Raw genomic sequence first — 23,389 nt, forward strand, 5'->3', positions numbered from 1 at the left:
ATAATTCATTTGGAAAAGATAAAGTGGAAATAGACTGTAATTTTACTAGGCATTTCATTTGAAATTAAAATTTAATCAGAAATATTTGTTAAAAATTGATTTATATGAAACAGAAAATAAAGATAAATTAGATTAGATACCTTATGGCATGTGTTTATCTAAGGTATAGAAATTGCACAGTGATGTCTTTCTTTGATGATGTTCAAAAAAAAAAAAAAACCGCTATAAAACAGGAGTCAGATTCCTGGCTGTGTAACATGATAGATACAGTAATTCTTACTACAAGCCCAGAAATGAGCACAGTGATATTGCCACCGTCTCATGGCAAACTTGAAGTTGTGAAACATTTATATGTATTTTATAAATTATATAACACTTTTAATATAAATTAAGACAAACATTGAAATTTTATGTCCGTACCTGAAAATTGGGAGTCAAAAATAGAGAAATAAAACACTATATGAATACTATTTTTGATTCAAGATTTCAGTACTCGTTAAAATACAAGGAAACGAGATGTCCCTGGCTGAGCAAAAGAAAACATATCGGCCTGAGTTAGTCAGAGTTTCCATCCATAGGCTGTGGGTATATGTGTGCATATATCTACTTAGTAGAGTATATATATACATATACACGATTTATTATTTATTTCAAGGAATTGGCTCACACAGTGATGGAGGCTGAAAAGGCCCAGGATCTGCAGGAGGCAAGCTGAGACCCAGGAGAGACGCTGCTGTGGTTCCAGTCAGAAAGCTGGCAGGTGGAAGACCCAGGCAGAGCTGATTTTTCAGTTTGAGTCTGGAAGGCAGGAAAAAATGATGTCCCAGCTTCAAAGCAGTCAGGCAGAAGAAATTCTCTCTTATGCAGCCTTTTGTTTTCATTCGGGCCTTCAGCTGATTGGATGAGACTTACCCAGATTAGGGAAGGCACTAGGTTTTACTCAGACTACAGACTGAAATATTAATTTCTTCCAGAAACACACTCAGAATAATATTGACCAAATATCTTGGCCCTGATGAATAAATGACAAGATAAATTAATATTGAGGTATATGAGGAAGCCATTTGGTTTAAAACTAAGTCAGCCTGACCGTGTTTTCCCAGAAAGGCCTCACGTGGGCTGCCAAACATGCATTGTACATACGCTTTAAACTTTTACAATATTGCAAAGCAAAGAATGGTGCCTTTAAAAATACGGGTGTATGCTCTCTCCCATATCAGCATTTCTTTAAATATAAGCATTTCTTCCTAGAAACTAAGGGTCAAACTGACCTACTGTGTTTATCTTGTGGCCACTGACCTGCTGTGCTAGTAAAGCATCTTGCAACTGTAGTAAAAGGAGATATCCCTGCCCTGTGTTCCTTGTTCGAATATGCTATATAACCATGCTGTCCTCCTTGCTTCTTTGGAGTGCTTCCTTCCTTGGTGAATGCCATTCTTTTGGGCTATACAGTCCTCAGATTGGCTCATATAATAAACTCACCCCAATTTTGATTTATAGATTGAATTTTTATCATTTATGTGGACAGCCCAATCAAGTTGACACATAACATTAACCATTACAGGTCCAAGAACAAATCTGATTTATACCTTTGTATAAGACTCGCTGTTAGGATTTTAGTAATCTCTTGGGAGAATTCTGACATCTGTTCCATGATTAAGGCATTTAATTAAAAATAAGGAAAGCTAACCTTTGACACAATGTTTTCTTCATTATTGTTCATTGAAGATTTTAGATTAAACATGACTAAATTGAGATCCAAAGCTTAAGAAACAATATGGCTTTAAAAAATCATGCAGAAGCACCTGTTAAAGTCTGTCAAGGAATCACTCATTTTCGTTTAATTAAGCATTAGCTCAGGGCCAGCCTCGTGGCCTAGTGGTGAAGTTCGGGCGTTCCGCTTTGGTGGCCCAGGGTTTCACCGGTTCATATCCTGGGGGCAGACATGGCACCGCTCATCAGGCCATGCTGAGGTGGCATCCCACATGCCACAACTAGAAGGGCCCACAACTAAAATATGCAACTATGTAAGGGGAGGATTTGGGGAGAAAAGGAAGAAAGAAAAAAAGATTAGCACCAGTTGTTAGCTCTGGTGCCAATCTTTAATAAAGAAAAACAGAGAAAGAATTAGCTCAGAGCATCAAGTCTTTAGAATGCACTTTAAGGCTATCAATCCACTTTCAATGTGGCCAGAAAAGGTCGCTAATAGAAGTCTCAGCTCAACTTATGACATATAACGTAAATGTGCTCCCGTTACTACCCTCTGATTGAATACGCCTCCTTCCGATTTAGTAGAGCTCAGATCATCTTCAAACTACTGCTTTTATGAAGGGGCTGCTACTGCATACACTCACACACACTAGCAAGAGAATTTAGAGAGGAGCAGACAGTGGTGATGAGGACAGAGTGGTGCATCTATTCATTCATTTAGTCATTCAGGTGGTGTCTTTTTTCAGACCCTACTACATTCCAGTCTCTAGGTATAAATTCAGAGTAGGAAAACATACTGACTATAAGGATGTGTTGACAAGGAACATTCCAGACAAGAGGATGCAGGTCGGATCCCTGAATCCTAAGTGTCTTGTCATTGTGAGAAAGTGAGATGAGACTCATAGGTCATAGTGGAATCAACCAAGCCACAACACAATGTAAAGCCAGGCAAACCTTTTAAAAAGTGAGATTGGAACCTTTTAAGGAGACAACTGTGAGCAGAGCAATGAAAATATATGATTCTAAAGGACAAAAAAGCATTTGCCAGGCCATGATTCCCTCTACATTCTTAAAGCATCCATCAGTGCAAACCACACCTGCTCTGCTTTGCATGCCATAGGTTCACTGTTTGTAAATATTTTCCTCTAAAATGGCCATATATCTAGGTACTTGGGCATAGGCAGTAGTAAGCAATCTGGTACACCCCTGATGTCAGGCAAAATTCCAATAGATTCAAGTCAAGAAACTTCAATTCAATATTCTTAATCTATTTTTTCAGAAATTTGAACCAATTTTCCCCTATTTAAAACTAAGAGAAATACAATAAATATTAGTTTATCCTGTAAACATGCCTGCATTATGGGAAAGGCCATATGTATAAAATTATACATTGCACAATTGTTTATAATAAAAAGGAATCCAAGTTTTTATCAGTAAGTTTCTGGCTATAATATTTATGAATTAGTATACTCCACATTCATATAATAGAACGCTATGTAGATTTCTTTAAAAATTAGAAATACTGTATGTAATTATATGTAAAAACCTTGATATATTACTTGTTGAATAAAAGCAAGTTGTACAACAGTAAAGCTATTGAGGTTTTCTTTTCTTTCCTGACTTTATTTTCACTTTCAAAAGATTTGTAGGATTCCTGAATTCTCTTTAGCATCAGCTCCTTTGACTATTTAAGTCCTCTTTTGTTAATTGCATAGCCACAGCTTACATGGAGGAATTAAACTGGAATCAATCAAATAATTTACATAAATTTTCCCAGAAGTATGTTATAAATTTTGAAGGAAGCTCAAATCATTGAAATGTTTTTTTTTTAGGTACTGCATTTGGCAGCAAGTAACAAAAATGCAGGCAGTGGCTGAAACACTTAGAGAATCCGTTATACTTAAGTAGCAAGAAATCCTGAGACTACAATTTCTCCTTCTTCCAGCAGCTTAAGGATGTGTGGTTGCAAGTCTATGAAATATTCATGATCTTATTCTGTTGTCCTGATAAAGAAGCTGCTTCCATGGGCATCAGATCTGCATTTCCTCAAGGTAAGTATTAAAAGAATTAGGCCCTTTTAAAGAGAAATCATCTCAATGAGAACTTACATTTTTGAGGAGACTGGGAAAGTAGTGTTTTTCCTGGTTCCATTGTCATCCACAAAGCATAGTGTTACTGTTAATATCAAAAGGATAGCACAGAAACAGGGTAGGAAACTAACGGTCTCTGACATACTCTGCTTCATAAACACAAGAAAACCTTCAAAACAGTTTTTCATGATAAAATGAGTGTTTAAATAGAATCTTTGAAAAAAGTGGTGAGATCAAACTCTCTTAGGATGAAGCACACCTTTGCCTGTCCAACACCTATATCTATCCTTTTTCCCATTCATAGAAAACACCTACCCCCTCCCCAAAATAACAAGAAACACCAAGTCCAATCAGTTATTGTATTCTTCTCAATATCTAGATGTCTGGATGATGTGTAGTCCTCTTGAAGACCTCTACTTTTAGCTCCTTAGGTTGTAAAATTCCTAAATTAAGTAAGAAGTGCTTTAAAATCCTAATATTCAAATACAAAATAATGCATATATAACAAGAGAACTTCAGTATAAATTCACACTCAGAAGTGGGTAGAACGAGAGATAGAAAGTGGCCACTTGTTCATATTATCAATTCATACTAGGTGGGATAGTTTAAATCTTTATTTTTACCCTGGTGGTAGTGTGTTGGCTTTCTTCCTTAGCCCATGAAATATCCCCTGAATCTCTTCTCTTGTGGGTCTTCCTGTCCATTATCCATTGTGGACCTGAACTCCACCCTCTGTGATTTTTGCACAGTTTGTTATTCTCCAATGTTCAATTTGAGATGAATATTTCTGAGGGAGTCCTTCCTGGCATCATGTGGGCATAGGTTCAAGGTCCTAACAATTACTTTGAGATGGAATTGTGAGAGAATGTGGACTACAAAACTTGGAGTTTCTGAGGTTTCTTTAGTTATAAAGTCTATCTACTGAGGTGGAAAAAATTTAAAAAAATAAATGAAAAAGTCTAGTCAATTCTATATATCATATGTGTAATACAAATATGACTGAGCTTTCACCATGCATTTCCACTCTTGTGTCAGGACAGGTATTCCTAGGTCACGGTGCATGTGATAAAAACCAGGAGGTTCCATGGGAATGAGTCAGTTGACAACTTTCTTTTCCATAAAAACCTGCCTACTGGCCAGAAATCATATACTATAAGATTCCACGGGTAAGGTACTATATATGTCCATGAGTGATGGAATTGTATAGGTTCTTGGAGGGATCTATTATCCAGAAAGGCAAATACATTGGCTACCAAATACAGAGGCTAAAATATGTGCGTATATTATGAAGAAAAAATTGCTGCCCCTCATAGTATGGAAGAGTTCAATATAATCAGCTTGACTCCAGGTAGCTGGCACATCCCCTCAGTGAATGTTGCAATAACAGTAGCTTAGCTTTGGCTTACTTTGTTGGGAGATTGGGCCTTAACCAAATCAGCCTTGGTGAGGCCAAGTTCATTTCACTGAGACCATGTATTGACTCCACTCAAGCCACCACAATAGTCACTGTGTAAAGGTGCCCATGAAGTAAGCACCAAGTTGCCTGGAGAAAGGGGCTGGCATATCCTGGGTGGAGGAAACATTTCCACCACATTATTGGGCCCTTCTATAAAGTGATGCTCTCCTGAGTGGAGCACTTACAGCACATGGATATATGCACCATCTGTGCCTATCCCAAACAGTCACCATTTTTAATATTTTTTCCTCAAATCCCTGAGTAGGCATCCATAAATTATTTATAAGAACGATCTCATACTAATCTGTACCCTGCTTCATGTAGTCTCTTTACCCTGTTCTCCCAGACTTCCACAACCATCCACTATATTCCCCCAAATAAAGTCTGTTGTTACTAAGTTTCCCTGTACTCACAAAATCTTCTCAGAAAGTCTTCTTCACTCCAGGCAAGCAAAAAACTGGTTATTCCTTAAATAACTATGAGGAATCTCTCAGCTCATTTGAAATCCCTGGGCTCCATAGAGATATCATCTCAGAGTAATTCATCTCACTCTGGATTCTCTCATTGATCACAACTCTGCAACCCCTTATCCATAATACTGCCACCCCTCCACCTTAAAAAGGAGCAAGTTACATTTCCACAAACAGAAAGAGATGCTCAGTCTCAGGTCAGAGTGTCCAATTTTTATTTTAAATGTACATTTAGCTGAATTACAAATCTGTAGATTGAATAGGATGATAAAAGATGCTGAAATCTATGGAGCCCTTCCTCTGTGGTAGGCACTATGTAAGCATTTGACACATATCATCCCATTTGATTCTTAGAATATCCCTTAGAACAACTTCAAAGACTTGTCAACAAGCTAGACTCTTAAGTAATTTTCCCCAATTGACTTCTTAATCAGTGGGGAGCTAGACTCTTCTGTCTGAGACTAAATGCTCATTTTATTTCATTATCACTAAGAGTCAACTTGCTACTTCAGTAGAGCAGCTGACTGCATTAAATTTTACAAGGATCAATTGTTTCACCCCTATACAAATAGAAGGAAATATTTGACAGCGAAAAATTTAATTTAGTACAGTCACCATTAATTCCCTCTGAAAACGCACTGGACATAGGCAGAAAACTGTCCCTGATACTAGTTCTGCTATTATTTAGTACTTCTTTAATCTCTATTAAAGAGGATTAACATTAGTTCTCAAACTGAAAAAATTCCAGTAATGATGACCTGACATCTCTTATAGCTCTAAAATCATATTCTGGAATAATCAAGTTCATCCCTTTTGTTTTAATTCTCGGGATCAACAGAATTCAATGGTACTAATTGGATTGATTGCTTTGCTATATGTAAGTGCAGAACTGAGTGGATCTGCAAATAAGCAAAGTCCAATGAGTTGCCCAAGATTTTGACCCCCATAGACATTGAGGGTCAATTAAGGGTAAAGAGGAATATCTAAGACTTGATGATGCAATGTTCTGCATACGGAATATAGCAAGTCAGCTTACTGTCTTCCAACACTAGAACCTGAGGGAATTAGGTATGAAATGTCTTAGTTGGCCTTTATTGAAACAAAGTTATAGGAAAGGAAATATATTAAATAAGCAATGCACATGCAAATGGAGAAATATTTCACTAGGGTGTGAAGTTGTTATCTGATTCCAAGAAGTCCTGGACAACAGGACCCTAAATGTGGCCATAGGTTTTATGTTAAAAGAGAATGATGAGCAGTAGGAACAGAAAGGAAAGGATATTACAAAGTGTCCTCAGGCATTTTCTTTTCGTGAATTTTAGCAAGTAAAGAAAATGTTCTCATGTCAGAAAGAGAGTTGTGGTTTGATGCAGAGCCTATCGATGAGTGACATGATCTTGTAGCATAGCCTAAGAGACTATGTCAGCAAAGTTTGGTGCTTAAACATTTTAAATAATTCAAGGGACTGTTAGCAGAAAATGATGTCATTAAAAATCTACTTCCTCACCCACAATACAAAATTAGGAAGAACTTCAGACAAGTTGAGTGATAGTAATATTGTTAACTTAAGTTGATTTGAGCTAGCTTTAACCTAGAGAGATATTTGGGAGATATGGTTTTCCTATCTTAGAGAAATATTTTCTATTGCACAGAGAATAGACAGTTCCATAACAAATTGGAAAAGCCAAGGGTAAAGTTAAAATGTAAAAAGAGGTAACACGAGTGAGTTAGAATTTAGTGATGCGCAGCCATGGAGTGATATGTGTGATCTTAATTAAGACACTTTATTTCTCTGGACAAGCGGCCACTCAATGGTTCAGTTACAGAATAGACAAAGAATATTGACACTTCTTGAGGACCTACTGCGTGCTTATCATACAGAACTCAATTCCATTTTCACAGCTGTTCTACAAAGTTGTTGGGATTGAGTTAGCTGAGGCTCAAACAACTTGCTTATTGATCTTACACTTATTGTCTATAAAACTTTTTGAAAGTATACTTAAACTGTAACTTTTGAAAAATAAATTTAAGACCCTGAGATTGGCATATTTACACATAGTAGATTCTGTCAGTGTAGTAATTTTCCTTTTAACTCTATAATTGTCAGCCATAAGCTTCTTAAGATGATCAAGGGAGACATTAATGATATACTCAACTTGTAGCCACAGGAACAATATTCTCCAAGTCATAAAGTAACCAGAGGGTGGTGCTTCATGTAATTTTAATGCAGTAAATAAGTCTCATACACAAAAAAGAAATCTTTGGGCATCAATGAAATAGATCAATAGAAAATAGAGATCTAGCTCCTATGTTTCACGTACTAGAAGCTTTAAACCCCAGATTTACAGGATCTGAAAGTAACTATCGGTTTCCATTGCCCGAGAAGATGACAGTTTTCAATATAGGAAACAAAATAGTTATAACTATCATCAAAGAATTTTATGATACTCTTTGTTCCAATTTGTGCAGCTGAGCATCAAAATGCAAATTTGCATCTCTTATAAACATGGAATACATAAACTTAGATCCAGCTATATTTGTTCAGCACTTGCTATTGTAAACATACTTCCTGGGAGGACTGGTTGTAAGCTTTCTCCCCTGAATTTAAACCTAGATTAAATAAAAGGATGTGGAAAGTACCCCAAGTGTCACTTCTCTCCTATTTCCAGGACACACATGCTAAAGACTGATTTTTAAATTAAACTAGTCATCTTTTATCAGTATGAAATCATATTAATTTAGTTCTAATGCAAAACTTGGGTCCATTTCAGCAGGCAGATAAAATCCTGAGAACCACTATGCAATAGTCACCGTGCAATGCCATAGATAAAGATCAGTTCATCAGGTGCTACCCTAGCTCTGAATAGTGACCAACTATCCTGATTCACTCAGGTCTTAGAACTTTCCTTTTTAAAATCAGAACAATACTCATATAAAAGGGACAAGATCAAACGTCAGGAGAGGGAACCAGACATATACAAATGATAAGATAGGCAACCATTTCATGATGGTCTGTATCAACACTGTGGTAAGGACATAATAGGTTAGGATGAGGATCACTAGGCATCTTGCAGTCACAGCCATGGTCTATGCCAAGGGATGTGCATTTATTAAGGAACTTAATTCTCAGGAAGAAACAAGAACATTAAATAAGTACAGAGTCAACCCCTACCACCATGAATAACTCTGGTGCTATCATCTAGAAAATCTTCCATAGTTTATTTCCAGGGCTGTTTTGATTCCTCCCTGCCTAGACTCCTACAGACACTCCTCCTTGCAGCTCTCTACTCACCCAGAACATGTCATGTGAGTTCTAGAAATATACCTAAGATCATAGCACTCTCACAGGCTTCTCATCTCAACCAAAACAAATCCAAGTCCTTACCATGGTCTGGTATTTCCTACACCAATGCCCTAATGCCCTGTCCTTCAAAATCCCTGGGCTCACAGCTATTGTCCTGAGAAAACAGATTTTAATTTTGCTTGCTGTTTACTCAAGTTGAAAGTTCTTTGACCAGATCTGCTTGAATATTGCCTCCACGTAGTGGCTGTTTTGAGTTCTCTTATCTGTCTGTCTATCCCTTTACTCTACTTTATTTTTATCTACAGTACTAATCACTATATGACAACAGATTGGGAGTTAGAGTTTGCTGGCCTATTCTTGGTACACTTGAACTATGTACTTGTAGATTCTTGCGTGTTTTAATCACCAAAGCATTTCAATACCTGGCTGCACTGACATAAAATAGAAACTTAGTGAATATCATTTGAGGGAATGATTGTATTATAAGGATGGTGACTGTATGTTTTGTCTTTATCTGTTATGTCATCAGTTTTTTAATGGAAAGTTATAAAAAGTAGAGACTGTCTACAATCCCATCTAGCATGCATGCCTAACAAAATTGTGCATGTGTTATGTTCCTGACTTTGTACTTTTCATTGTTAGCATTTGTCAAATAAACAGCTATAAAAGTGAAATTTCTTTTTCATAATTTTACTTGTGTTTAAATGTTATATGAAGTAATATATGATTTTAACTTACTAAATATGAATAACTTAAGCAAACATTACTTGTTATTCTTTACAGTTGAAAGATCAGTAACACAAGATTGAAACCCAAACCAGTGTCTTCGACATAATGTGTCATTGAATGTCTCCTTGAGACAGATGAGCACACATAAAACAGGAAATCCCACATGGAGACACAGAGAAGGAAGACAGCAAACATATATTGAAATTATAAGAAGTGCAACAATCACAGTTTATGCATGTTTGGGAGACTGAGTGAAGGAAAGAACAAATTGCCAGAATTGAGTTAACATAAGTAGAAAAGGGCTATAAAAAGTTGAGTTACATGTAAAAATTCCCAAAGGAAAGGCATAGGCATAAAAAGGTAGGAAGATTCTCCAGAAAGGAAAAATTATTCATCTTTAACTCTTCTTTATTCTTTACTTCTAAATAGTGGCTCTGTTTAATCAATTAAATCTGAAGAGAGTAAGTACAAACATACATGATGTATAAATCAAGAGGCTCCTCCTGCTCATACCTGCTTTTCTAGTGGAATAACTTTGCAATTGCTTGATTCTGCTTCCACTAACAGCAAAGAAACTAAAATGCAGAGAAAAGATACATATCCCATCTAATTTCAGTATGCTTTGACCTACTCTGAAATATGGAATTAAGCCTGATCTTTTGAAAAAGAGTAATAACTACACTACTTGATTTCAATAAGGCATGGTACACAGAACAAAGCGTTTACCAAAAATTAGGAAACTTGGAATATTGAAATAACTAGAAATTTGAAACAGTCACACAGGCTCAAAATCTGATTGCATCACTAACTATATTTGAGATTACTCGTCACATCTATGAATATTACTTTTCTTATTTGAAAAATAGAGTTATTAATACCGAAGTTAACAGAATTTTGGTTGGCAAAGAATTGCAATAAATGAGATAAGGTGAAAAGCATTTCATATAATTTATGGCAACTCAAAGATATATGAGAAAAAGATAAATATAGATATGAAGAGAGAGTATATATGGAGAGTGAGACCAATGGCCATACTGTTGTACATTTTCATTGTCATACTAGTTATTGCTTGAAGCAGTGGAAAATGGAGTGCAAAAATATATATCATGTAATCTGTGAATTTTGTCATGTGTAATTTGCCTGATGAAGAAAACTATGTATAAAAATATGCGCATTTGACTTTGAATTCTGTAGGGCTTCAGAAAATGGAAACATCATTACAGAAGAAAGAATATTCAAGTAATATTTTATAATTAAGGTAGATGTAGGGCAGACAATACATACTTTCATAGTTCAAAGACATTGATTTTGGGTGGTGGGCACATTTTCAGTAAAGACATAGAAGTTATAAAGTACATGAGAGGTAAAGAATCATGGTTTGCCTGGCTGGAGTAGTGGCAGTGGGGAGGAAAGAGCAGAAACTGACGACGTAGAAGAAACCTCAGTAATAAAGGACTTAGAATTCAAGCATGCAAAGTGTTTCTGAGTCACTTGTTCCAGTTACTGTTGTCAATATGATGTGTCAGATTGACAGACGTTCAGGGATGCAGGGATTTCTGTGATTTGCGGATAAATTGTGAGCCATGTGCTTTGCCAGGAGTTATCTACAGAGGAATGCTTTAGTTGTCTTGTTTATCTTTGCTGGTTATGACATGACTTTATACTTTAAGATCTTTTGCTGAAATGCTTACTAGGAAACTTGGAGAGGGAGCATTCATTTCTGAATTTGATTGAAGAAAAGCTGCAAGATTGAAGGAAAAACAATTCATTCTAACAAACATTAGTAAAGTCAGAGTTCTTTTTACGCTCCTGTTTTGTTTCATGTCCTGTGCTTTGTTTTTGTTTTTTCTTTCAAGGAAGTTAAAGCAGTGAGTTCTCATGTAGAAATGGAATCCAACTTCAAATCACTTCATTTTGCTGGGATTATTTCCCCCAAATCAAGCTGGAGTGCTCCTCTTGTTCTTTATCATCCTCATTTTCTTTCAAACCTTGTTGGATAACTCAGCAATGGTTCACCTCATGCGCCTGGATCCCCAGTTCCACACACTGATGTGCTTTCTCCTCCGCCAGCTCTCCCTTATGGACCTGATGGACATCTGTACCACCATCCTCAAGATGGTGTTCAACTTCCTCCCTGGCCAGAGAGGCATGTCCTACCTGGGGTTTGGGGTGCAAAACTCCTTCTTCCTGACCATGGCACGTTCTGAAGTCTTACTACTGGCCTTCATGGTCTGTGATTGTTATGTGGCTATTTGCGCCCCCTCCATTAGCCCATATGAATGAGTAAAATAATGCATGTAAAGATGATCATAAGATCTTGGTTTGGGGATTTATAAACTCCTTGCCACACCCAGTCTACACCCTCCACATTCCTTACTGCCTTAGTCAATTCTTTTGCAATGTCTCAACTATGTTGCCTCTGGCCTGTAGGGACACCTGTGTCTATGAGTACATGTTTTTTGTGAGCACAAGCCTCTCTTTCCTTTTTTCTTTCCTTTGAATCACTGCTTTCTATGGCTATGTCCCTTTTGCTGTTTACTGTATGCACTCAAAAGAGAGAAGAAAAATGGTCTTCACCACCTGTGCAACACATCTAACCATAATGACATTTTACTATGCACCTTTTGTCTACATCTGTCTTTAGCACAGGAATCTCTGCTCACCAGAAGAATATAAGCTGTTAGCAGTGTTCCACACCAGTTTAACCCACACGCTGAATCCCATTATCGGCAGCCTGAAAATGAGGAAGACCTGGGGCCATAACAGAATGTTTGGGGTAATCTCTTCTATAAAAGAATAGTCATGGCTGCCCTTGCTCTTGTTTATTTCCCTTTACATGTTGACCAGAATACCCTGGAGCTGCACTGTCTGGTAGAAATATAAGGTGACTCACAATTAAATAGTGAAATTTAATAGCCACATTTAAAAAGTGAAGTTGATTTAAAGAGTTTATTGATTTAATGCCAAACATTATAATCAAAATTAATATTAACATTTATATTAATAACATATTACAATATATTGTATTACATATGTTTGTACATATATTACTATTTATATAGTGATATACTCTTATCGACATATTATAATTTATATATGTAATCAATATAAAATTATTAATGTGATCATTTATGTTTTTTAATTTTTATTTTCTAAAGGTTGGCACTGGAGCTAACATCTGTTTCCATATTTTTCTTCTTCTTCTTCTTTTTTCCAAAGCCCCCCAAGTACATAGTTGTATATTCTAGTTGTAGGTCCCTCTGGTTCTGCTACGTGCGGCACCACCTCAGCATGGCCTGATGGGCAGTGCTAGGTCCACAGTGAGGATCAGAACCAGTGAAACCCTGGGCCACTGAAGCAGAGTGCACAAACTTAGCCACTAAGCCATGGGGCCTGCCCCTTTTATGTTGTTTTTAATGTAGGTCTTCATAATTTTATGTGTATTTTAAATTTAGAGGACATTGAACTTTTGACTATACATGTTTCAAGTGCCCAGTTGCCACATGGTGCCAATGGCTACTGCATTGGACAGCACAGCCTTAGAGCATCACATAAAATAATTTTTAAATTACATATATGCAGTATATAAAATTTATTTGTGATACATAAAATATAGCTAATGGAATATGAAGTAAGAAAAGAAGCATTCAAATGTGATGTTTCTAATTTTGCTTACCTGTTTTGCTTTATCTTAACTGTAATTGATATCTGGAGTCTGTCTTCTCCTAACATACTTTTATAAAACAATTTTGAATGGGATTATTTAATTTGGTGTATTTATCATTTCAATTAAAGTATTGAGATTAAATGACCTGCATGTGGGAATAATCACAATTTATTCTAAATTAAATTAAGAAAATTATATATTTAAATGATGTGAAAGAAGTTATTTGTATTTAAAGGAAATATTTACCTAAACGCACAGAGGCAAATGACTAGGTAGCTACAGCATGCAATATGTGAAGTAATAAGAGAAACTTAGGTTTCAGCTATAATATGTAAAATATAAATACAACTTTCCACAAGTTGAAATTTGAACGTAGAGCAGGCAGAAATATTCATCTACACTTCTAGGTTCCTCTGGCTGGTCGAAGAATTAAATTGACATGAGACAAAATAACAGGAGAAAGTCAAACAAGTTCTATAACATGTAAACATGGAAGAAAGCCAGGAAAACTGAGTAACTCACCAGAATAGCCAAAGCCCCCACTTAAATACAATCTTCAGCTAAAGACAGAAGGTGATGTTTGTGGTATTGGTTTGGGACTTCAAAGAAAAGGAAGGCAATACACATGTAGCTGGAAAGGCAAAAGTTAAATAGACAAATGTTTGCCATACCTTTCAAAGACGATGGAAAATGGGAAGACTGATGAAATGGGCCTTGTTAGTTTCCTCCCTGTCCACCACATCTAGTTCATATAATACTATTGTTATCTGTGTTGGTCGCTCCTCTTTGGAACAGGCAGTTAGGGGGAAGGTCAAAGTTTCTTCCTTAGTCTTTTATTCTCAAAAATACTCAAGCCAAAGAGGAACACATTTTGGGATAGCAAACAGGTAAAAGTAGACATAATGTACCTTTAGAAGCAGTGGAATATGAATCTAAGTTTGGAAAGTCTTGTGCATTCAATAGAAAATTATAGCTTGTGGAATGAAACTATCACATTTGTATTTTAGAAAAAAAAAACTTGGATGACACTGTATAGGATATAATATAAGTTTGAAACAGACTCTAGTCACAAAAACACTTTAAAAGGTATTAAAGAAGCCAGGGAAAGATACTGGCAGTGTGAACTTGGGCAGTGAATGGAGAGTTTGAAGGATGGACTCTTTCAAGCCTTCATTCTTTTCTATGACCATTAAAACTCCTACGTAACCCCCTTCATAGTTTGAAGTACCTTTAAGTGTATCAGTAAAATAGCAGTAGTAAAACCTTTTTTATACACAACAGGACTGGGGTTAGAGATCTTCTAGGTTGATGAAGTGGAATGTTTCCAGACGCAGAGCCCCAAGCTCTTCTGTTCAGGACCCTTCAAGACTTCACCCTATCTATCTTTTCATCTGGCTGTTCATCCATATCCTTTAATATTCTTTGTAATCAACCTATAACCTAGTAAGTAAAGCAGTTTCCTGAGTTTTTTGAGCTACTCTAGCAGATTAATCACAAATGAGGAGGGGCTCATGGGCACCTCCATTTTATAGGTCACAGGTCAGAAGCACTGGCACTTGGACTTGTGATTGGCATCTAAGGTGGGGACAGCCTTTTTGGACTGAACCCTAAACCTGTGGAATCTGATGGTATCCTTAGGTTAATAGTGTCAGAATTTAGTTAAATTTGTAGGACACCTAATCAGTGTCTGGAGAAAATTGAGTTAATTGCTTGATGGTGTAGAAAAAGACACATTATGTAGTGCCTCCCAGAGAAGAATGGGGTGATATGGCATGCAAATGCTAGGGACATATCTGTATTGTGTTATTTGTGGACTCAACTGAGCATATTGAAATGTGATACAATTTAAGAAAATTGTGAACATGCTGCATGAAACATCTGAAGGAAGAAATAGCGAGATAATTTCTCTACACAAAAGTCGGGATTCATCCCCTTCTGTCTCCCTTTCCCTTTCAGATGAGCAATGAAATGTGAGTCAGACTCCTCAGTCTTTGATACAATTCATTTATTTGCTTTCCTGGAGCCTGTTTTTCTTCTTGGATTAAAAAAAAATGTATGTACGTTTTCCTGCTCTTCATATGACCTCTGGGATTAATTTTTGGGTTTTGGCTTTGGTGTTCAGGTCTTTCTACCATTGATTTACCCTCTAAAAATCACCAATGATACAATTTCTCATTTAGTAAAAAATACACTATTTCCAACTATATCCTGGAGACATTCAACAATCAACTCACTTTTATACAACAGTAACAACAATAGGTGCTGATGAGATAATGACAAACTGAAAAAAATAGCCTCCAAGGTTCGCACCAGGCACAAGCAATTGGGAGGATTTCATGGAAATTCATTCGCCTCCATTTACTCTTTATTAATTCAAAGTACGTACTGAGCACTTTTGTGTGATGCTCATCATTCTTGTTACTGTGGGTAAAACAATGGACAAGGAGATACAGCCTCTGACCATGTGGAGCCCAAATGTCAGTGTGAGCGATAAACACCTAAAGCCCACATTATATAGTCACACTGGGCATTGATGAAGTCAGGGAGATTTATCACATAGAATCATCAGGGAGGCCACCCTGACATGAAGAAGAGACTGGTCATGTCAACCTCAGGGAAAGAACTCTCAAAGACCTCAAATGACTGAGGAAAGAGAGCAGCAGGAAGCTGTGAGTGGGAGAAAGTTAGGACATGCAGATCAAAGAAGCTTCACAGACGGGTCAAGGTAAGGGATATGGACTTTTTCCAAATATAGTTGAAGCTTTGCATAGAAATATCTTCTAAAGTACAAATGTCCAAATCCACTTGGACATTCAATTGTAGTGATGCTGGGTAAATATTTGAAAGTGCAGGAAAATGGAAACCACTAACACAGCCACTGCTTCCAGAGAATTGTACTCTGCACCCTTGAAAGCATCGTTTATTTTCTCTTAAATTTTAGATTCTGCTCTTACAGAAATATTAAACTATAAGTGCCTCCAAGGAACCACCATTATTTACATCCCCAATCATTATCCTGAAAAATAGGACCTAAAGATGCTATTTCTGTCACAAGGGCAGACACTACGCTCTTCCATCTCAAACTCCCTTCCAATTCCAAGAGCAGGTCATCAACATAATCACAGAGTGAAACAGGAATGGGGTCTTGGGAGCGTGTCATTTCTTTGGCGGTTAGCTGCTGCAAATATGCATTTAAAACCTTTGAGATAAGACAGAACACCAAGGAGACCACTATAATCATTACAAGCAGGATAATTCCTAATGTTTGGAGTGCACTTTGGAGCAAGTGATTACAGTGATAGGTGAGGAAAAAATATATTTAAAAATATTTAGGAGAGAAAATGAAGAGGATTTCATGATTGTTTGACTTCATGGAAATAAGACAAAAGGATGGAGGTTAAGACCGAAATGTGAAATTGGCTCCCAGTTTGTATGACACATACATCTTCGTGTCCCGTAAAATGCAGCAATTAGTCAGTAATTATTTAGTGAGTGATAAGACATTTGGTCCAAATAACAACTGTCTTTCTTATTCCAGATTTTGAATGCAACTAAATGAGTAGTTGGGGTTGAACTAAACATTACAAGAAGGCAATTATTACTTTAATCCATATTATCACACAATTCACCCACACTTCATTGTCTGAGAAAGATACTCATCACTAAAAATAGGAAGAGAAATAGAATTTCCCTTTCTGTAAATCAAACCTTGATAACTTAATATATAAGAAAACTCAATGCACACAATGTGCATTATAAAAGCATCCAAATAGAGACCATGTGCTTTAAAATTTGCATTTTCCTGTCATGAAACAATTGAAGAATGAATAAGAAATGAAAGATACGGGGCCAGCCCCATAGCTTAGTGGTTACATTCAGTGTGATCTATTTCAGCAGCCCAGGGTCAGTTCCCAGGCATGGACCTTCACCACTTGTCAGTGGCCATGCCGTGGTGCTGACCCACATACAAAATAGAGGAAGATTAGCACAGATGTTAGCTCAGGGTCTATCTTCCTCAGTAAAAGACAAGGAGAAGAAGTACAAGGTAATAATTATTGGTTAACAACTGGATGATAATAAAAATGGCTAAAAGGAGACATAATGAACAGTGAGCCAGGAACCCTGTGAGTTGAAGACAACTTGGGTATTTCTATCCTGAGAGACTTTATTGTCCAGTTTTTAAAATGATCTGGGGTAGATTCTCACAAACAATGGAGATACTGGTAGAATATTTGAATAATTTGTCTTCTTTCTATATTGCTCTTCCTAATGGTAAGAGTTTATGGGAGAAGGAATGGCCTTCTTCATTTGTGCAGACACAATATCTGTGGGAATTAGTTTACTACTTTCCTGAGCCATGGGACTACTGGAATAAAGAATTTCAAGGTCATTTCTAATAGCCTGGAGTGCTCAGTATTTGCTTTGACCTATTAATCCTCATTTCCAGATTTGTTGCCACGAAAATTTGAATTATCCTTGCTTTTGTAGTAAAGTTAGTAAGAGAGACTTTAATGATGCCATTAAAGGAAAGCAAAATTTGCCACCCCCAAATGTGCCTCTTTGGCATAAAGATCATTATAGGCTGGTTACTTTTAAGAATCAGCAGACATAGAACAACTTGTGAAAACTGGAGTAGAAGTCACCCTTTTGCAAGAGATATTTACATTTATGAGGGAAATTTCCATTTGCAAGGGTTTCTCCCTCTCTTAACCAGGTGGTGGAGGATGACCAGATCTCTAGAAACTCTTATCAATGGAGTAAAGTGGCAGCTCAAATCTGCAGAAAGAACATGCTCTTGTTTACTGTGCCTTTCCTGGTAACCTCCCCTAACTGCTCCTCCCCTTTCCCCCAACATCTTCGTCTTTAGCTAAAGATGATATTTAAGGTGAAGACTTGGCCATTTCAGGGAGCTGATTTTCCTGGGTCTTTCCTATCTATATAGCATGCATATGTTACGAAACTTGCGCTTGTTTCCTGTTAATCTTTCTTTTATTACAGGGGATTTTTTAGCCAGGAACATAGAAACATAGAGGAAACTTATTTTTCCTCTCCTACACCATTTACTGATACCAAAGGGCAAAATGATTCCATCTTGCTCTTGAACAAACTACATCCAGAGATATGGCATGGTTTCGCCTAGGCCATGGTGTTCCAGGGCAAAAAATTGATCCATATCTCCTGATTACCTCCCTTAGTCACTACTTGAAATAGGTAAGGAGTCTGAATTGGGAATCTCTGCTCAACATGACACTCCATCAGATTATTTCCACTGATGATAAATGACAAAAACAGCAGACATTCTCATCATTTTCCTGATTTGCATGATATTATTCCTCTCCTGCTCATTCATTCTACTCTTCTCAGGTCTGCCCTCCCGGGCATGTGCCCTGTTTGCTTGCATAGTGTCTCATGCTCAGAAAGGTTTCTTTCTTGGTTTAATGCTCTGTTGTTAAAACCTTGAAATTGTTAATAACTTTATCTCGGAGTATACACCTGAGCAGCGGAGCTAGGTTATATGGAAGCATTAGGATGCTAGTTTTTGTCCAGCAACAGCACCTGCACATGTGGGCTAAGGCAGCATGCACAAAGGGCAATTGGCCTGGCCTCCTCATGTGCACACACACATCTGTGTTCAAAGCACCACAGGACCCCAAGGGAGTAGCTGGGTTGAGACCTGGAACTTAATTGGTGGTAGCGATGAAAGCAGCAGCTACAGGTGTAACAACAATGATGGAAGTGGCCACTGCCCATTAGAAAGGAGAATCTCTGCCTGGCAGCAGCAATGACCTATGATGGGGGCAGGGGCTGACTTATCCTTCAGTCCCAGAGCCCATCCCTCTGTCACCTAAGAAATTATTAACTATCTCACCTGAGTGCCAGAACAGGAAATGCTAGGTAGCTTAGGAAGCAAACTTGCCAGTAAATTATTTTAAATAAAAGTGTACACATGAGGACCCACAACTACAATATACAACTATGTACTGGGTGGGGATTTGGGGATAGAAAGCAATTTTTAAAAAAACGTGTACGCATGGTCATTGCACTGAAGCATACAAGGGACTCACAGAATTCATCGAAGAGTCCAGAATCAATGGTTTGAAACTACTGCAACATTGCAAAAGAAACATCCACAGGATTAGAATTGTAAACAAAATTTAAAGGTAATTTGAGGATTTAAAATGTGATATGAAAGATTAATGAAGGAAAAGAAAACTCTTTCCCTTGAAGTTTCAAAAGCCAGTTATTAGCAACAACAAAAAATAGCATGCATTTCACTTGTAATTGAATATACAATGATAAAAGGAATAAACAGGCATTAGAAACATGAGGACACTTCGAATTTTTATACAAAGTCCACAAGTTACCAGAAATTTGAGAGGAATTATTAGAAAGCCGTTGATTAAATTCAGATTTAAAATTAAATTTGATTTATATGAAATTGATTTATATGGATTGCTAAGTTGAATTTGATTCATAAGAGAAATCTTTTTAGAAAAAAATTCTCATGAGAATCATCAGCTCCACATGTAGTAAAATTTATATTTTGATACAACATCAGAAATTCAGTCCAAATTTTCACAACGTATAAGCATGCATAATAGCTTCGGTAACTTAAGCAGATGCTTCTCAAAATCAAAAATCATCAAAAGTTAATTGCATCTTAGCATTTGCCATCATTGACTGACAATATTTTCAATTATATTGATAACAAATGAAGTTCTTAAAAGTATAAATTTTGATGAAAATAAACTTGGAGAAAAGTGAGCCAGAAAAATATTATGACCAATACAGGCATTACATAATAAAGTATTACTATTTATTATATATAAAATCATGATACAAGAAATATTGTTTGTAATTTGTATTTCATTTATAGCTAATAAATTAATTTTGAAGGAAAAAACTTTGCATTTTAGGACCACTAAATCACTTTTTCCTGCTTCTAGAACAAGAGACCTCATATTTTCATTTTGTGCTGTGCCCTTCAAATTCTGTAGAGTATGACCTTTCCCCTCCCTGCCATACCTGAGATGATAAAGAACATTTGTGCAGTTATCACTGATGAGCAGTGGCAGCACTTCAACCGGGGGGAAGTTTACATGAGCTGAGGGATTTTTATTGGCCATAAAAGTGGGACTTGTTTAGGATAGTAACTGACCCATATTATCAGTGACTCAAATTTGTACATAGATATTGACTTTTCTCAACCTATTTCAGAGAAACCTATAAGAAGTAGTAAATGAAGAAGAAAATCTCATCTGAGATATTATCTAATACAAGAGTAGCAGTGGCTACTGTTACAAAAGAGACAACAGGTCCAGAATGGAGTCACTTGTGCTAAGTCCCCATCAACAAGCCAAGACATATACCTAACTTAATTACAGTTTCAACCTCTCCAAGGACTAGATTCTCAAACCACTCAGTCTGGAATTAACTGGTCAGCACTAGCGAGGTAAGCCACCTGATGGACCCCGCCATCCCCCAAGGGAAGTTGACCTTGCCTGAACCAATCAGCTCTTTTCAAGAATAACTTCCTTGTCCCACCTCCTTCTGACTATAAAGGTCTGTCTTTTTGTATAGGTCTTCAGAGCTTCTTCCTGTCTAGGTGGGATGCTAGAAGGGATGCTTTCAGATTCATGAATCATTGAATAAAGCCAATAAAATCTGTAAAATTTACTCAATTGAATTTTTTTTTTGAGGAAGATTAGCCCTGCACTAAGATCTACTGTCAATCCTCTTCTTTTTGCTAAGGAAGACTGGCCCTGAGGTAGCATCCGTTCACAGCTTTCTCTACTTTATAGGTAGGATGCCTGCCACAGCATAACTTGACAAGCAGTGTGTAGGTCCATACCCAGGGTCCAAACCGGTGCACCCTGGACCGCCAAAGCAGAATGTGCTAACTTAACCACTGAGACACCAAGCCGGCCCCCAACTGAGTTTGTTTTTTAACATTACTTAGGATGTAAACTTTGTGTGTGCAGAATGTCATGGGCGATTGTGGGAATGTCCTTGATATTCCTAATTCCCATTAATTGACAAAACCTTTGAAACACTCCTCTTAAAATTAACTTCACAATTTCCTTGACTTTTGTTAGCACCTCCAAGTTTTCATTGTTGATCCTGATGTACTCCTGATGTTAAATCACTTCCCTAGGATTCATCACCCTAAAAGAGACAAGAAAGATAAGTCCGAATCCCTGCTGAAGTTTCAGCTAAGTCCCTGTAATAAGTCTCTCTAAATTGAAAGAAAGATTAACTGGTAAGTTATGGGTCTACCGTGAGAAGACTAAGAAGTCTTCTGAATTTCAGTTAGATCTTGACATTCAGGAAACACTTATTTTTCTGTTTTAGACTTATTTGAAAGTGGTAAAACTTCTATGCTGAATGACAATTTCAGTTAGACAGTTTCCATTTTCCTTTCCATGACCAAGAACCATTTTCACTGACAGCATATCAGCAAAAAATAAATGCATTTGGAAATGAATTTGAAGTTAATGTGAAAATGCACCATGAAGAACAAAGGATAAGGGTTGAAATGATTAGTTTATTGCAAAATAATTTTGTCCAGACATGAGTGATTTTCTTCTGCTCTAATTTTAGTTCTTGCACTCTAGGCATAAAATAATAATTCTAATTACTGTACACTGATACATGAACTTGTATCCAAGTCCTGGCTACACATGCAAAAAGCTCTGCCTACGTTTTTACAGCACAGATTCTCTGAATTACCCTTCTTAGGGCCCCCATCACCTCTCTGTTTCTCAGGCTGTAGATGATGGGGTTTAGCATTGGGGTCAGGATGGTGTAGAAGACAGCCAGAACCTTGTCCTCTGTTGGAGATCAGAGGGATCTTGGGTGCAGATAAGTGTAAACAAATGGAGCATAATAGAAAGTCACCACAGTGAGGTGAGTGCTGCAGGTCGAATTGGCCTTCTTCCTCCCTTCTGGTGAGTGCATGTGGTGGACAACAAGGAGAACCTGGCCATAGGGGCATGCAATACCAATAAAAGGCAACACGAGGAAGAGGGTGGTGCTCACAAACACTGTATACTCATAAACCCAGGTATCCATGCAGGCCAGAGTCAACATGGCTGGGATGTCACAGAGGAAATGGTTGATGGCCCTGGATTGACAGTACGGGATTTGGAGGGCTTATGTGGTGTGGGCACAAGAGTTGATAGAGCCCATGGTCCAAGATCCTATTATCATCAGCACACATACTCTTTTGCTCATATGAATGGGATAGTGGAGAGGAAAACAAATAGCTACATAATGATCATAGGCCATAGATGTCAAGAGCAGTGCTTCTGCAACTGCTAAAGTCAAGAAAAGGAAGCTCTGAACCCCACATCCAATGAAGGAGATAGACTTTTTTCCTAAGAAATAATTAGAAACCATTTTTGGAACAATGGTGGAGATGTAATTCAAGTCAATGATGGAGAGCTGACTAAGTAAAAAGTACATGGGTGTGTGGAGCTGGGTGTCCAGGAAGATGAGATGAATCATGGACAGGTTGCCAAACAGAGCCATTAGGAAAATGAGAACAATAAGAATGAAGAGGAACAGGCCAATTCTTGGTGGTGGAAACAACCCCAATAAGATGAAATCAGTGGATGTTTGATTATAATTTTCCATAGGGGAGCTGATATTATTTTTCCTAGAGTCAAACAAGAGAGTAAGTTAAGTACAAAACTATAAGCTATTTTTAACTTATTATTGTAGTCAGACTGTGTATTACATAAAATTTTATGGCTCTTAAATGAACTGAACTTATCCATTTGAAAGAAAAAAAATCTTATTTTCTAATCCAGACATTGAAATTTGAATATGCAAATATTTGTGGCCAAAGTGTTTTCTTAGAAATCCTTAAAATTATTTCAAAACAACATTTGAATTGTGACTTTATTAGGATAAGTGTGTTTTACTACCCTACACAGACTCACATATCATCAAAATCAGGTG

The 23,389-nt window shown here is 37.1% G+C and overlaps 1 pseudogene; it reads right to left on the reverse strand.

Annotated features, from left to right (window-relative positions):
• Nucleotides 1-22,123: 22,123 nt before the first annotated feature.
• Nucleotides 22,124-23,062, reverse strand: LOC106846931 (olfactory receptor 2L5-like; annotated as a pseudogene).
• Nucleotides 23,063-23,389: the final 327 nt, after the last annotated feature.

This window comes from Equus asinus, unplaced genomic scaffold (genome assembly GCF_041296235.1).
Source record: "Equus asinus isolate D_3611 breed Donkey unplaced genomic scaffold, EquAss-T2T_v2 contig_1, whole genome shotgun sequence".
NCBI lineage: Eukaryota > Metazoa > Chordata > Mammalia > Perissodactyla > Equidae > Equus > Equus asinus.